General features: G+C 36.1%; 1 non-coding gene across 1 annotated transcript; it reads left to right on the forward strand.

The window, feature by feature from the left end:
• The first annotated feature begins 6,137 nt into the window (after nt 1–6,137).
• TRNAL-CAA (transfer RNA leucine (anticodon CAA)) lies at nt 6,138–6,221 on the forward strand. Its single transcript has one exon. It is a non-coding gene; the product is annotated as a tRNA-Leu (tRNA).
• The last annotated feature ends 9,258 nt before the right edge of the window (nt 6,222–15,479 follow it).

Below are 15,479 nucleotides of genomic sequence, written 5' to 3' on the forward strand. Positions count from 1 at the left end.
CATGAATGAAAAAAGATAAACAAACATAATTCAAACATATATGAACATAAATGAACATATATATATAATATAATGTAATCAAATACAATTAAGTATATATGAACATTAAAAGAACTTATATGAATGAATATAAACAAATGTAGACGAACAACATAAACGAACGTTCACGGATATAATTGAACGAACAAGATCATTATTCATGTTCATTTGTTTAATTAAACGAACGAGAATTTATGTTCATGTTCGTTCATTTATTAAATAAACAAAAATAAGCGAACTTCCCGCCGAACGGTTCACGAACAGTTCATTGATCGTTCGGTTCATTTACAGCCCTATATATTCTTATCTATCAAGTTTTTATAATTTTACAAAACAACCTCTATATTTATTAAGATTTTACAAACTCAATATGTAGCTTTTATTAATATAAGTATATAAATTACATTATTAATGGTCGTGTGCAAACGTTGATCTCATTATAGAAGGTTGAAATTTCTTGTTGAACGTTGAGATCGTGTTGCGGATAATTTCGTAGCATCTCCTTGTATCTTTCACATGTTGATTCCCCGTCGAGTTGTTGAAGGTTTTGGATGTTCTTCTTCAATTTAGCGACCTTTGATGGAGGGATAAATTGTTGTATGAACTGCTCTTTTAAAGTGTCTCATGTCGTGATTGTTCCTCGTGGTAATGATTTTAACCATCGTCCGGCTGCATCCTTGAACGTGATTGGTAATATCCTTAGCATTACTGCATCCTCGAGAACTTCATTGATATGTTGCTAGGCATCCATGTTTTCTTTTCTGTAAAACAGTGTATCTTTAAGCATGTTTAGGAATTGCCCTTTTTGCTCGATATTTGTTGCTTTTGGGTTGTCGGTCGCACAAGGTCTAGTCCGGTGTCATCCCTAGTAAGTAAGTTGAGTGTATTATTCCATCGTCATCTCTGCTATATCTGCCATGCTTTCTTCTTGGTCACTTCGTCTTCGATCTTTATTTTTGGTTCGGTCTTTTTTGATCCGTAGCTTTCCTCTTTCTTTTCTTTTCTTTGTTTGTGAAATTCTGATTCACATGTGATTGATAACCCGCATGCACAAGAATTTACCACACTGTAAACTATTTTACCGAGTAGGATACTATAAATGGTTTTCTAAAATGTTTTCACTTGTTCATAACTCTTACTTATACTGTTTTATCAAAGTTCATTTTAAACTAGTTTATCAAAGGTTTCCAAAGAATTTTCTAAAGGTTTTCAAACTTATTTTACCAAAGAATACCAAGTTGTGACTTTCTCAAGTATAAAGGTTTTTCCAAGGTTCTCATCAAAGTTGTCTTCCATCTCATATACTCTTGCTTGTTAGAAGTCACTGCTTTGCTTTCACTTAGTTTAAACTCCTACTTGATAACGTTTCCACTTGTGATACACTTATATTTGGTAACGCTTATACTTCACGATTCGATTATCCCACACTGTTTGTTTACACTTTACGATTTGGTTATTTCCACACTATTCGTTCACACTTTATGATTCAGTTGTTCCACACTATTCGTTCACACTTTATGATTCAGTTGTTCCACACTATTCGTTCACACCTTATGATTCAGTTGTTCCATACTATTCTTTCACACTTTATGATTCGGTTATTCCACACTGTACGTTTACACACCATGACTCAGTTATACATCACGATGTGTTTCCACTTGTTACACACTCAGTCGTAGTTAGATGTATGTCTGTACTTGTATAGGTGCATATAAATAATGATTGAAGGACTTAGGAAGGCTTGTCCGCCCTATTTCCTTTTCTTCGTTGAGATGTGGTCTGGTGGAATCTGATGGTCGTCCGAAGGTCGTTTGATTCATTAGTTGTATGTTATGTATGCGAGCATAGACATATAGGTTTACTCTAGTCAGTCCAGTTATGAGTCTCTACCCCTAATTCAGCGCTTACATATGAAACCCACTACCCACTATTTAGGATGCATCTTCGGGACACGACCTTCTCCGTCGTCTAGTTGGTAACCAGAGTATCCTGTAGAGAGAGCGAACATTGTGTGTATAGATCTATACAGGATTGACACCCCCGCACCCTGACTGCTAGCTACAGTCCACGACCCACCAAGCCAAGGGGTGAAAAATGTCATATTTTATAGACGCTTGTAGGGCGTCAGGTACTCTAGTGTCGGTTAGTATGGTTACGAGTATCCTAGGTTGCCTTATAATTCATGGCCTTAAGGTAACGGTATTATACCAGCAATTTACACTGTATGCTGGGAACCCATTTTCAGAGTTACACTGTTTCTAGACCTTGCTAGTTGTATCTTTCATTTTGATAATGTCAGCGGTCTGATTTCTCTGTTTTAGACTTTACTAGTTGTACCTTTCATTTGGTACCGTCTGGGGTCTGTATCTCCTTTTGTTAGACTGAGCCAGACATGTCGTTCGTTCGATACTCTCCTGGAGTCTATGATTCCCCTTGCCTTAGTCAGCAGTCCTCACTGCTGAGGCATGTGTTATTTCCCTGATTTCTCTTGCTTTCTTTAATAATCAAATCCTGTATTTTGATAATGATAGCGATTAAGGGAAAACTACTTTTTACCACTTAACTCCTTCCAGTCTTGGTAGAAGACTGCTTTTATTAAAGAAAATATAGGATTTTCTGGAAAGGACACTAATGTAAAGGATACTCTAAAACTACCACTTTTATTAAAGTTATTTGAATAAAATGACACTAAATACTTATGAACTCACCAGCATTTGTAAAAATGTTGATACTCGCTTTTTAAATGACTTGTATTCTCAGGTCAGCATTAGACAGGTACATTCCCGGAGCTGTTGATGAAGATAGCTTAGTGCTAAGCTGCACTTATATAACTACTTGTATTACTTTGGTGTATTGTAATGTAAATCATGTAAAACTATTACTATTAATGCAATGGTTGTTGTACTTTGATTACTATAATGCATTTGTTGTGATACTTGACATGACGTCATCCACCCCAGAACGTTTCCGCCGTTCCGGTTTTGGGGCGTGACACATACGAATTATAGTTATGGGCTTAAATGCCTAATCCAACAGTCTCACACTTGGATAAGTCTAATAAATATTATTGCAAGTACAACTTCACAACCCGACTAGCAATTGTAGCTCTTAAAATTTGTTGTCGAACTCTGACCTAGACAATGACGTGTCCATTAGATAAGGGATCATATATTCCTCCATTCTAGATATTATATGGACTGAGAAATGGATTATAAACATTCTCTTTGTCTATCTGTTGTTTCCCGATTTCCGATCTATGAAGGCCGACTAATTGAACAAATCAAATCAGTCCAGGCTTGGCCAAGCACTTAGGGGTGTCATCACAAAATCATCAAGGGACCCACACATATCGCTTTTATCCACATGGGTTAAAAGGAACGGATAAACTTCGACCCAAATGCTCGCTTTTACTTACTCATCAAATTACACACAACGATATGTTTTCTAACACCAAGTTACTAGTGCGTTTACATATATCAATGTGCAACCGACTCGCAACTACAACTCATATGTCTCCGTTTCAAGAATATAATATATTATCGTCTCACAATCACTAGTGATAAAATCCATGAAGTGATTCAGATGAGCGTGGGTTGAATCTAATACTCCAATCTTATTCCAGGAGTACTCATGAACACTGCATATATGTCTAAAACACTTAGACAAACTACAAATCCATTCATTACAGTCTTGCCTCAATACCTACTTCCAAAGTATGATTGACTGTGGATGGTTTGAATAACCTAGTTATTCAAGAAGTCAAAACATGCAAAGTGAAACACAAGAATAATACTAATCCTCCATTTGCATCAAGTTTTCCTTTACATACTTGCAAAAATCTCAACTGCTTCCATAGGACATCAGCTACCATATCTGCCTCCATACGTTTTCATTATTAGACTCAATATGTCATTGAGATATTATAGCGTGTTAGGATGCTAAATTGTAAGCCTTGTTGCACACGGGTTTTCTAAAACTTTAAATTGTACACTTCAGGACCGTCTGTTAGTGATCCCACCGAGTATCATAGCCTTGATGGTATTCTTTAAAATCTGACATTTACCCGACCGGGTCTCATATATGTTGTCATGCAGGTCCGCTTCTCCATGCATGATCCCCGAGAGGCTCATATTATGGCGATTATGTGCATACTTCGATATGTTCGTGACACCCTCTCATATAGACTCCATATCATGCATCGCCTTCCTCAAATCTTATTGCTTACTGTTATGTTAATTGGGGAGGTTGCCTTACCGTACACCTATCTATTTCTATTTATTGCATATTTTTAAGGGGTAACCTCAACTCATGGTCATCCAAACACCATGCCTTCTATCCTTCTCTAGTTCTGAGGTCGAATATTGGGGTGTCGCCAGCGGCATAGCCAAGGTATGTTGACTTCACAATATGTTGCTAGAACTACTCTCATCCCCACCCAAGGCAATCATTATCATTATCTAATATGATAATATTAATGTAGTTTATATGTTTTCTAACTCGGTGCAATACAAACATACCAAAACATATTGATATTGACATCCACTTCCTCTGAGATAAAGTCGTTGTGGGTTGCATCCAGGTTTTCAATGTGTCATGTCATCATAATTGTTGATATCTTCAATAAAAGTCTTCCGTCAACATTATTCTATGAATTTAGGACCAATTTAAATGTTCAACCTACACACCCGATCATATTTTGAAGGAATATTAATGTGAGTATTGTGTGTATATAGAATATAACCGGCCCACTCAGGTCCAAATTTTTTTCCCTTTGGCCCATTATATTTTGTATATTTATAGTGAATTATATTTTGTATATTTATAGTGAATTAATGGAATATGAGATATATGAGAACATATAATTGTTTGATTTTGATTCAAATTTTTTTTTCCATTGCTTTTTTACGAATTGTACTTTAGGATCTCTAGTAACAACTTCCCTATAAAACTTAGAGCAATATATATATCGTATGTATAAAGACTTTGTATGTCACTCTGTAAATTAACAAATCATATCATATTGTAAAGAAAAATTCTATTACTATCTGATTTTTATAATCAGTTTTATATAATTAATCTATTAATTGAAAACATATTATTAAATATAAAATATTATTTTATTATTGGTAGACATTAAAAATTATTATTATACTATATTTATTTGTTAATTTAAAATTTTACATTAAATATAAACCATAAATCAAAATATAAAAGAAGCTTAAAAAATATGTTCAAATACTATTTTTCAAAATAATCAAAAAAATATTAAATAGTATAAATATATAACCACGAGTCAAATTAAATAAAAATATCAAAATTTTATTTTTTATTATATATCATTTTTTCCAAATAAGCCGTTTTTAATTAAATAACAGATAAAAGTTAGTTGTGTTAAGTTATAAACAATGGTCCATATATCAATTAATCATCATGATCGCAATTTTAAAAAAAAAAAAAAAAAAAAAATAGATAAGTAATTTCTAAATTAATCAATTATAACGTCAAATTATAATAGTAAGTTGAAAAACATGTTTAGTTTTATTTAAACGCAACTGATTTGTAAATGTTATCAAATGATATTATTCTTGATATATGTATATTTTATAATATTGTTCAATTTTATTACAAATTTAGATATTCAACATAGGCATGAATTTTCGTCTACTAATAATAATAACGAAAAAGGTTTTATATAAACGTATATATTCTTCAACAAATTAGCAACCGACATTTAGTGCTCTATACTTTTACTACTTAACAAAGTAACAAAATTAGATTGATGACTTATGCTCTCTGGTTGTTTATTGCCACGTATATTAACAAGAATGCTTGGTTATTCAAAGATTTGTGTTTGTGTATTACCTTGCCAATTAAAAAATAATATATTAATATTTAGAGCTTTATATATATATATATGTGTTGGCGGAAAAAAAATAACTAGAATACCTTAACGTTTAAAGATCTTTAATCTTGAGAGTTCTTCATTAACTTAGCAAGAATATATTGATTATAAAGTTAAATACTATTTAAAAACAACAATATTATAGCTCAGATTAAAGTATATTTATTAAATTGAAATCGAAAGAAATGTATATCTAGTCAGGATGACCGAGTGGTCTAAGGCGCCAGACTCAAGTTCTGGTCTTCGAGAGAGGGCGTGGGTTCAAATCCCACTTCTGACATTGGATTAATTTTTTAATATATTTTCACTTATAACCCACTTCTTTTTATTTGTTAGATTAAGTGCCCTCAAGATTTACTTGCCACCTACTGACCTTTTTGCATTATGGTTATCTTCTATTCACCCCCCTTTACCTTTCGTTATAATCTATTTGTGCCCCATAATTTTCACCCGTTATTGGTGGTAGCTACATATCTTGTCAGACTTAAATAAATATTTGAAAACCAAATTACTGTTGATGAAAAGTTCATATCATTAAACAGATCGTGATATTTCACAACTATGAAAAGTTCATATTATTTTAATGGCATTTGTTTACTCATTATATTTGAAGTTTGTGACTAAATACAAATAAGAGTTTGACAATTTTTTTACAACTTGGATATTGATATTACTCTTTCACACACAAATACATATATTCATTAACTAGTTTTGACTTGTGAGCTCATATATTCATTAACTAGTTGTAAGATCCATATGGATTAATTTAAAAAAAATATATTAAATATAAAGATTAAAATATTTGAAAACTTTGAATTTATAAGAAAATAATGATTTATTATAATAGAAATATTTTTCATCTTTTAAATTTAAACAAATAATTTAAATAAATAAAAAAAAATAAACTAATAAGCTTTAATTTTGAAAATTTTGAAATTAAAAGGTAAGTTATTAGTGAAGCTAATATCCATTTATTATTACATTTATTGCAATTATTACATTAAAATATTATATGGAATTTAATAAAATAGAAAAACTCATAAAATGATATGTGGAAAAAAAAATTAATTCAAAATAACCACAAAACTACATTTAGCAAATTGAATGGAAGTGTGACAAATGGCAAAAAAAAAAAAAAAAACTTTATTTATTAGAAAGGACGTTAAGGGGGAAGCGCACCCTCTAGTCCCCTTGGTCCCTCCGCCCCTACGTACGAATAAATTATGAGGAACATAACATGGTCAAAACAATTACAAAAACTAAAATAGTCTGTTTGAGGCTTTTTAGTTTAGCTGATACTTATCTAATTAGGTTGTTTTTTAAGCCTACCTCCGTAACTAAGACATCAATGAATATACAAGAAAAAAATCAGCTCATATCGATGTCATACGAAAAAATTATGAGGGTTAGAATATCATAAAAAACTAAAAAAAGTGGAAAGAGCCCCAATATCCTATGTTTGAGGCCATGCACTAAAATAAATACTTTTACAATTAATTTGATTCTTGAGCTTAACGTGTACTAAAGACATAGAATAATGTGTTGAAAAAAAGAATTAACACATTTGAAGCTCGTACGAAAAAATTATGAAGATTGGAACTTGTATCGATATTCGGTATCAAACTCCCCCTAACCTGGTGGTACCTGATATGTGCATATCTATACATATAATGTACATCATATCTTAATATTTTTCATTACTTTTATGCCCTTTATAGAGCAAAATGTACTTAATTTGTTATGTATTGTGTTGTAGGGGTAAAAGATATGCTTGGAGTAGAAAGGAAGCCTGAAAGTTGGAAGCTAAGGAATTTGAATGAAGACTTTTAAATGAAGAAAAATGCATTCAACATGAAGTGGTGACTTCCCCACGACGTGGTGTTTTGACCTTTCCCGATTGACTTCGAAGACTTGTTGTATACGGGATAACAATGAAGACCACTACATGGTGGCCTTACTACGTTGTGGTGATCTGTTTTTCAGGAATCTATAAATTCCTGCCATTATTCTCCGAAATGGGGACTTTTTCTTGGTGCTATTGACGATTTTTGAAGGCCAAGGATCTGAATTGAAGCTTGGAAGTAAAGCATTAAAGCAATAAACTCTTAATTACGATTTTATATTCTAGTTTAATCATGTCTTTTCATATGAAAATCATTTTTTCTGACTCTAGTTGCTGAAATCATGGGCTAAAACCCCATGACTTTGTTTAGTGTAGATTTGCTTGACTATCTATGCTTCGATTTATGGTTGGATTAAGTTTTTACTAGTTATTTGTTTAATTAGCTTATTAAAGAACCTTCTGTGATTATGATAATTGTTTTATCTATTTATGGTTGAGTTTAATTAAGTTTGCATGACTATCTTTCTTAATTGAACTTGAATCTTATGATCTTTATGGATTACAAAAGTTGTAAGACTAGAGTTTTGACTAAAATCTAGGGTTAGATAGAAAAGTGGGTAAATAATTGTGGGAGCTAATATATGATGACCTATCATATATTGAATTGAATCAATTAACTATAGAAGTTATTTAATCAAGTTATGAAACGAGATCAAAATCGAAATGAATTAAGAACACACTGAGTAAATATAATCTGGTTGCAACTCTATTATGTTTTCACAATAAAAAGAGTTTTCAGACAGAAGAATAGAAAAAGTTATATCTATCTTATGTATCTTATCCTATTTATAGGAAAAGTAGAAAGCACACAAAAAATACAAATGACTAAAACATTATAGCTTCGAAATAACTATGCCTTTGTAATAACATTACATCACCATCGAATATGAAATAACCTTCGATGCCTTACAACATACTTCGACTCTAACAAATTTCCCCATTTGTAAGCAGTTTCAAAATCAGGTTATGAATAGTGGAGCAGCTTGGTGTAACACTCTTCTTATCTCAATGTAGCAGTTAACAATCTTCTGAATTTCTGCTTTCTCTTGGTAACTATTCTTCGCACAATTTTTCATTTGAATAACCAAATTGGTGTAATGTGAAGAAGTGTATCTTTCAATTCGTTTACTTGAAACAGAAATTTTGTCATTGTACCCTTCTTATTCTTTCCCACAAACACAATCCCTAAGGGCTTCAAGCAAATCTCCCCATCTTTGTAATCTTTAAGAAAAGACTATTTTTTGATCATTGATTTGGGAACAAAAAATTTCTTTCCCAATGTTGTAGCCAGATCAATATCAGTTAAGGCCATGGATCCATAGTAACCATCAATGAATACCCTCAAGTGTTCGAAACCCATCATGAAATCTTTCTTGTTAACTTGTTGCATCTTCGAATAATCAATTGACTTCAAGATCTTGGCAACAATTAAAAGATCATATATGCTCATCAATGGGAAATCAGCAACTGAGAAGGCAAAAACCATATTGTTGGCCCTTACCGTAACATATCTGTAATTCTGTAACATTCCCTCGCATAACATATCCTTGGTAACTTTAAGAACTCGAACAATTTTCACTGAAGACCAGACTGCATCTTCATTCTTTCCCAACACCGCATGGAATCGATACTTTAAGCTTCTGAACTCCTCCTTGTCCTTGAACTTATTCGCAAGCTCGAATTACTCATCACAAAACATCATTAGATTTATAGGAAAATCTAACTAATTGATATTAGTATTCTCAATATCATAACTCTTTTGAGGATTCTTGCTAAATGAATGCATCTCACCAGATAGAACCATGGCTTCGATATATTCATAGTTAAAATACTTAGCAGGATCACCTTTGTTCATCCCAGGAGGATCACTTTCTCTGATTCAAAGTATGCTTTGAATCTGCCTTTGTTTCTCCATTTCTAGTTCAATGGCAGCTTTCTTCTCCTCAGCAGAAGGTTCATGTATGACACCCTTCCCTTTATTCTGTAATTGTTTTGTGGAAGTAGCGTTTTCGAACATGATCCCCCAAAAACTGAACCACCAATAACAATTCCTTTTGTTATAGGCCTTGTAGTGGTTGTTGTGGAAGTCGAAATTGTTGAAGCATATACTAAAGAAATAGAAGTTTGATCCCACTACTTTCGAACATGATCCCACTACTTTCGCATCTTCATCATTTATCACTGAAGAACTACCACCAGTTCCGAACAAAGAACCCTTGCCAACACCAATCCTCTATCCCCCTTGAACCCCTGTTGAAACATGTAGGGCATCCATTGGTAGAATAGTCAACAATTTCGACAAAGGGCTAACTCCTTTTGAATAGTGGATCCGAGCAAGGAAAACTTCTGTGTAAGAAGCTCCAGAGTTATTAACGAAGATGACACCAAACTCTTTTTGAGCACCAAACCTTTCAACTCAACTAACAATTGATTGATATTCAAAAAAAACTTTGAACTTCATCCACAGTCATCTGCTCGTCCTTCGGACCAAGAGCTTCATACAATTTAACAACTTTTTGACAACATCAGCTATAATATTAACTTTCTAATGAATAGAAGAATAATATTGTTGTAAAACTACAACCTCTTTGCCTATATCCTCTCTGAGTTCTTGAATTTTGAAGTTGACGTCTTCACGAACTTTCTTGACATCTTGAATAAACAAGATATGTCTCTCCTTCGCCACAACCTTTAACTCTTTTAGGTCAGAAGCAAATTTCAATGATTGTGCCTTCACCCTTGTCTCATTTTGGTGATCAACATCTTGAATGGCATCATGAAGACAATGTTCTTGACGTTTTAACAACAAAGCAACCTCCAAACTGGATACCGAATGTTTACCTCCTCCATCAGCTTAAATTTGTAAAATTGAATTAAGCTTTCGGTTGAGGATTATGAATTGTTTCCCTATAAGTAGCATATTATCTGGAATATTTTCCTCCTCCGGATCAAATGAAATATCAGCAAAAGTTCCATCGAACTTGTAACACCTGGTTCCCTGGTACGTATTTGATTTAATCATTTATTTATTTTATGCTTCTTTGAAGGGCTACTCGACAAGTTGGTGGCCCTAACTCGTCGAGTAGAAGGCAGTTTTTGTGTGGGTTTTAAGTGAGCTACTCGACGAGTCAGGAACTTGACTCGGAGAGTAGTACAGGTTGGATGAAACCCTAATATTTAGGGTTTTCACCCTATTTAAGCATCATAATCAGCCTCCACTCCAATCTTTATCACCTCCCAACCCCACTCCCAAAACCCTAATTGATCTTGTGCATTCTTTAGCCATTTCCTTGCATTTTGTGTGGCTTGAAGCTAGGAGAAGGAAGAAAAAGAGTGAAGACATAAGAAGAGGGTAGAAGATCTAGAGTTTTGTGACATCTCAGACTTGTTAAAGGTATAAAGCTTATACCTTGGCTTCTATCCACTTAGATCCTCATGTAGGCTTGTTATTGTCACTTTTTTGGTCATTTCCAAGGTCTTTCCGAGATTTGAACCTTAGGGGATGAAAGGACTTCAGATATGGGGATTGTTGAGCTTTAGAAGCTTAAAGTTGACACCTTTATTCAACCATAGCCCCATGCCATGACCTAGACCTCCATTATAGATTGTAATGGCTGTTTTAGCCTTATATCATCATGCATGCACGTAAAGTTAGCAACTTTACGTGTTATGCTAGCCTAAGGAGTCTAAATATGTGAGTTAGAAGCATTGGAATCGATTAGATTCAACTGTATGGTTTTGTCATGCAAGGGACTTGACGAGTTGTTCATGGGACTCAGCGAGTCGGGTCGTAGTCCCCAAACCTTAAAATTCCTAAAACTCGTCGAGTCCATGCACCAAAAGCCGAGTGAAGTTCGGTGAGCAACTCGTCGAGTCCATGAACCAAAACCCTAAAAACTTGCATCGATTAAACAATTCCTGGAACAGGTGTTACAAGGATGGATGCGGGCAGTGTGCCAGTTGTACATGACTTTCGGGATGTTTTCCTAGAAGAGTTATCGGGAGTGCCTTCGGAGAGTAAGGTGGAGTTTCGCATCAACTTGGTAATTGGTGTCACTCCGATAGCAAAGGTACCGTATCGGTTGGTACCACCTGAGATGCAGGAGTTATCTACGCAGCTTTAGGAGCTGCTAGGTCGAGGGTTCATCTGTCTGAGCAGTTCCCTATGGGGAGCTCCGATCCTGTTCGTGAAAAAGAAGGATGAAACATACAGGATGTGCATTGATTACCGAGAGCTGAACAAATTAACAGTGAAGCACCGTTATCCTTTGCCAAGGATCGATGATTTGTTCGATCTGCTATAGGGTGCGTCTTGGTTTTCCAAGATTGATCTTCGGCTGGGGTACCATCAGATGAGGATTCGGGATGAGGATATACCGAAGATGGCTTTCAGGACTTGGTATGGGCATTATGAGTTTGTGGTGATTCCATTTAGGCTCATCAATGCCCCAGCAGCATTTACGGATCTCATGAATAGGGTGGGTTGACCGATGCTGGACCGGTCAGTGATCGTTTTTATTGATGATATACTGGTTTATTCCAAGAACAGGGAGCAACATGAGCAACATTTGAGGGAGGTACTAGAGACTCTGAGGGCGGAGAAGCTTTATGTAAAGTTCTCCAAGTGTGACTTCTAGCTGCGGGAGGTACAATTTTTGGGGCATATCCTCAATCAGGAGGGCATTTCGGTCAATCCAACCAAGGCCGAGGTTGTAATGCGGTGGGAAGTACCAAAGAACGCATTAGAAATTCGTAGTTTCTTGGGTTTAGCGGGCTATTATCGGAGATTTATCCAGGATTTCTCGAAGATTGTTGTGTCATTGAACCGCTTAACCAAGAAGAATGTGACCTACCAGTGGGACACGGATCAGCAGGCAGCGTTTGAGACCCTGAGACAGAGACTATGTAAGGCTTCGATTTTAGTATATCCTGAGGGATTAGATGATTTGGTGGTGTACTGCGACGTATCGATTTCAGGGTTAAGAGCAGTACTGATGCAGATGAGGCACATGATAGCTTACGCCTCGAGACAGTTGAAGCCTCATGAGGAGAATTACCCCACTCACAGCCTAGAATTAGGGGTAGTGGTGTTTGCCCTCAAGATTTGGAGGCACTATTTGTATGGGGTGTGGAGCACCATTTATACCGATCGCAAGAGTTTAAAGTATTTGATGGATCAGTACAACCTCAACATGAGCATGTGGAGGTGGCTGGATGTTCTAAAGGATTATGATTGTGAGATCCTATACCATCCGGGGAAGGCTAACGTGGTGGCCGATGCTTTGAGCCGCAAGATGGCAGGGTCCCTGATTGGGAACCATTGTTTGAGGATGATGGTGATTTCTCCTTTATTGGATATGATCAAATAGGCCCCCTTTGAGGGAGTGAAGAAAGATAATTGGAAGATAAAGAAAATCTGAGGATGGTATCCTTTGTTTGTTAAGGATAGTCATGGCCACTTGATGCAATGAGGCCAGGTGTTGGGTACCGGTGACTGGGAAGTGAGACAAAAGATATTATAGGAGGCACATAAGTCCAAGTTATTGGTGGCCCTGCATGAAGCTACGAAAATGTATAGGGACTTGAGACTGAGTTATTAGTGGCTCTGCATGAAGCGGGAGATCGCTTGGTTAGTGGAGTGGTGCTTGACTTGCAGGAAGGTCAAGGTCGAGCATCAGCGACCTCATGGCAAGGTACAGTTGATGGGTTTTATACAAACAATCCTATGTGTGCATGCAACCCTAGATACGGATCTATGTTTTCAATATTAGTTATACAACATTATGAACACAAAAGAAACCTAACATACTCCTAGGTAATTTTGAAAATCATAAAGGAGAATGAATTACATACCTTTTGTTGTTATATTTTAATAACAACTTGTTTCTTGAATCTTCTTGTGTTTGAAAGCAAGTACCACAAGTGTAGTATCTCTAATGGCACATAAACACCAAGAGCAATTGAAGAAGCAAGAGAGAGAGAGAGAGAGAGAGAGAGAGACAGACAGACAGACAGACAGAGAGAGTGTGAGAGAGAGAGAGAGGAGAGGCAGAAAATCAGCTTTATGAACTTCTAGGATCAAGTGGCCGATTTTCCTATGTCAAGGGTCCTTTATATAGGTGTAGGGAATTAGGGTGTCAGTCCTTATCCTTATCTGATTACTTGTCCACCAAGTAGTCCAAAGGATAACCCTAGAAACCTTATCATGGATGAATTCTAAGGCCTTATCCCCTTGAATTCGTCCACCCTATCATATAGGGAATCCTTTGCCCTACTTTGAAACTATCACATAATTAAAGTTCAGTCCCCTTAGTTCAATTAACTTCTTTTGATCATAAAATTAATTCTTAATTAATTCTTGACCAATGTTAACTAAACAAATATGATTTCTCTTTTAATATATTATTCTTTAAAATATATTAATAAAACATAATAACCTCTTTCTCTATTATTTCTCCAATCAAGTTGCTTTGGTGAAGGCAACCTAAAAGGATCATGCACAACCGGGTCAAGTACTTACCAAATATGGTTACGGGGTTAGACACTAATCCAACAACAGTCACTACCCTTTCCCATGTGGAAGTGGGAAGAGATCACTATGGACTTCATCACGAAGTTACTAAGGACGACTAGTGGCATGGACGCCATTTGGGTGATCGTAGACAGACTAACAAAGAGTGCCCACTTCATTACGATTTTCGAGGGTATATCTACGGAGAAGTTGGCGGATATTAATGTTCGAGAAGTGGTGGCTAGGCATGAGGTGCCAGTGTCGGTAGTCTTGGACAGGGATGTTCGGTTCACATCTAGGTTCTGAAAGAAGTTTCATGAGGAACTAGGTACTCGGCTACATTTTAATACGGTGTATCACCTCCAGACCGACGGCTAGAGCGAGAGGACGATCCAGACACTGGAGGACATGCTTCGTGCATGTGTGCTGGATTTTGGAGGGAGTTGGGACACATACCTCTCATTGGCAGAGTTTTCATAAAATAACAACTATCATCCCAATATCGACAGAGCTCCATTCGAGATGTTACATGGCCGACGATGTAGGACCCCGGTGTGTTGGGATGAGGTTAGGCATTGGTTCATGGGGAGTACTGAGGTACCTGTTCAAGATAACCAGACTGATTTAGCAGGTACGCGACTGGCTGAGGGTCGCGCAAAGCCGTCAGAAAAGTTATGCTGACCGACGGCGTTCAGATCTGGAGTTCTAGGTAGGGGATTTTGTGTTGCTGAAGGAGTTGCCCTAGAAAGGAATTATCAGGTTTCGGAAGAGGGGCAAGTTGGGGCCTCGGTTCGTAGGCTCGTTCAGGATCACGACCCGGGCGGGCAAGGTGGCATATCGCCTGGATCTGCCAGAGGAGCTTAGCCAAATTTACAACACCTTCCACGTGTCACAACTTCAGAAGTGTGTCACTGACGAGTCCGCAGTCATTTCATTAGGCAATATTGAGGTGGATGAGAGCCTGAACTATATCGAGAATCCCGTTGTGATCCTTGATAGGAAGACCAAGGTTCTTTAGAATAAGGAAGTAAGACTGGTAAAGGTACAATGGCATCACTAAAGGGGCTCCGAATCAACTTGGGAGCCGGAAGAGGATATGCGAGAGCACTACCTGGATTTGTTTA

Source organism: Lactuca saligna, chromosome 4 (genome assembly GCF_052625555.1).
Source record: "Lactuca saligna cultivar CGN05327 chromosome 4, ASM5262555v1, whole genome shotgun sequence".
In the NCBI taxonomy this organism is placed as follows: Eukaryota; Viridiplantae; Streptophyta; class Magnoliopsida; order Asterales; family Asteraceae; genus Lactuca; species Lactuca saligna.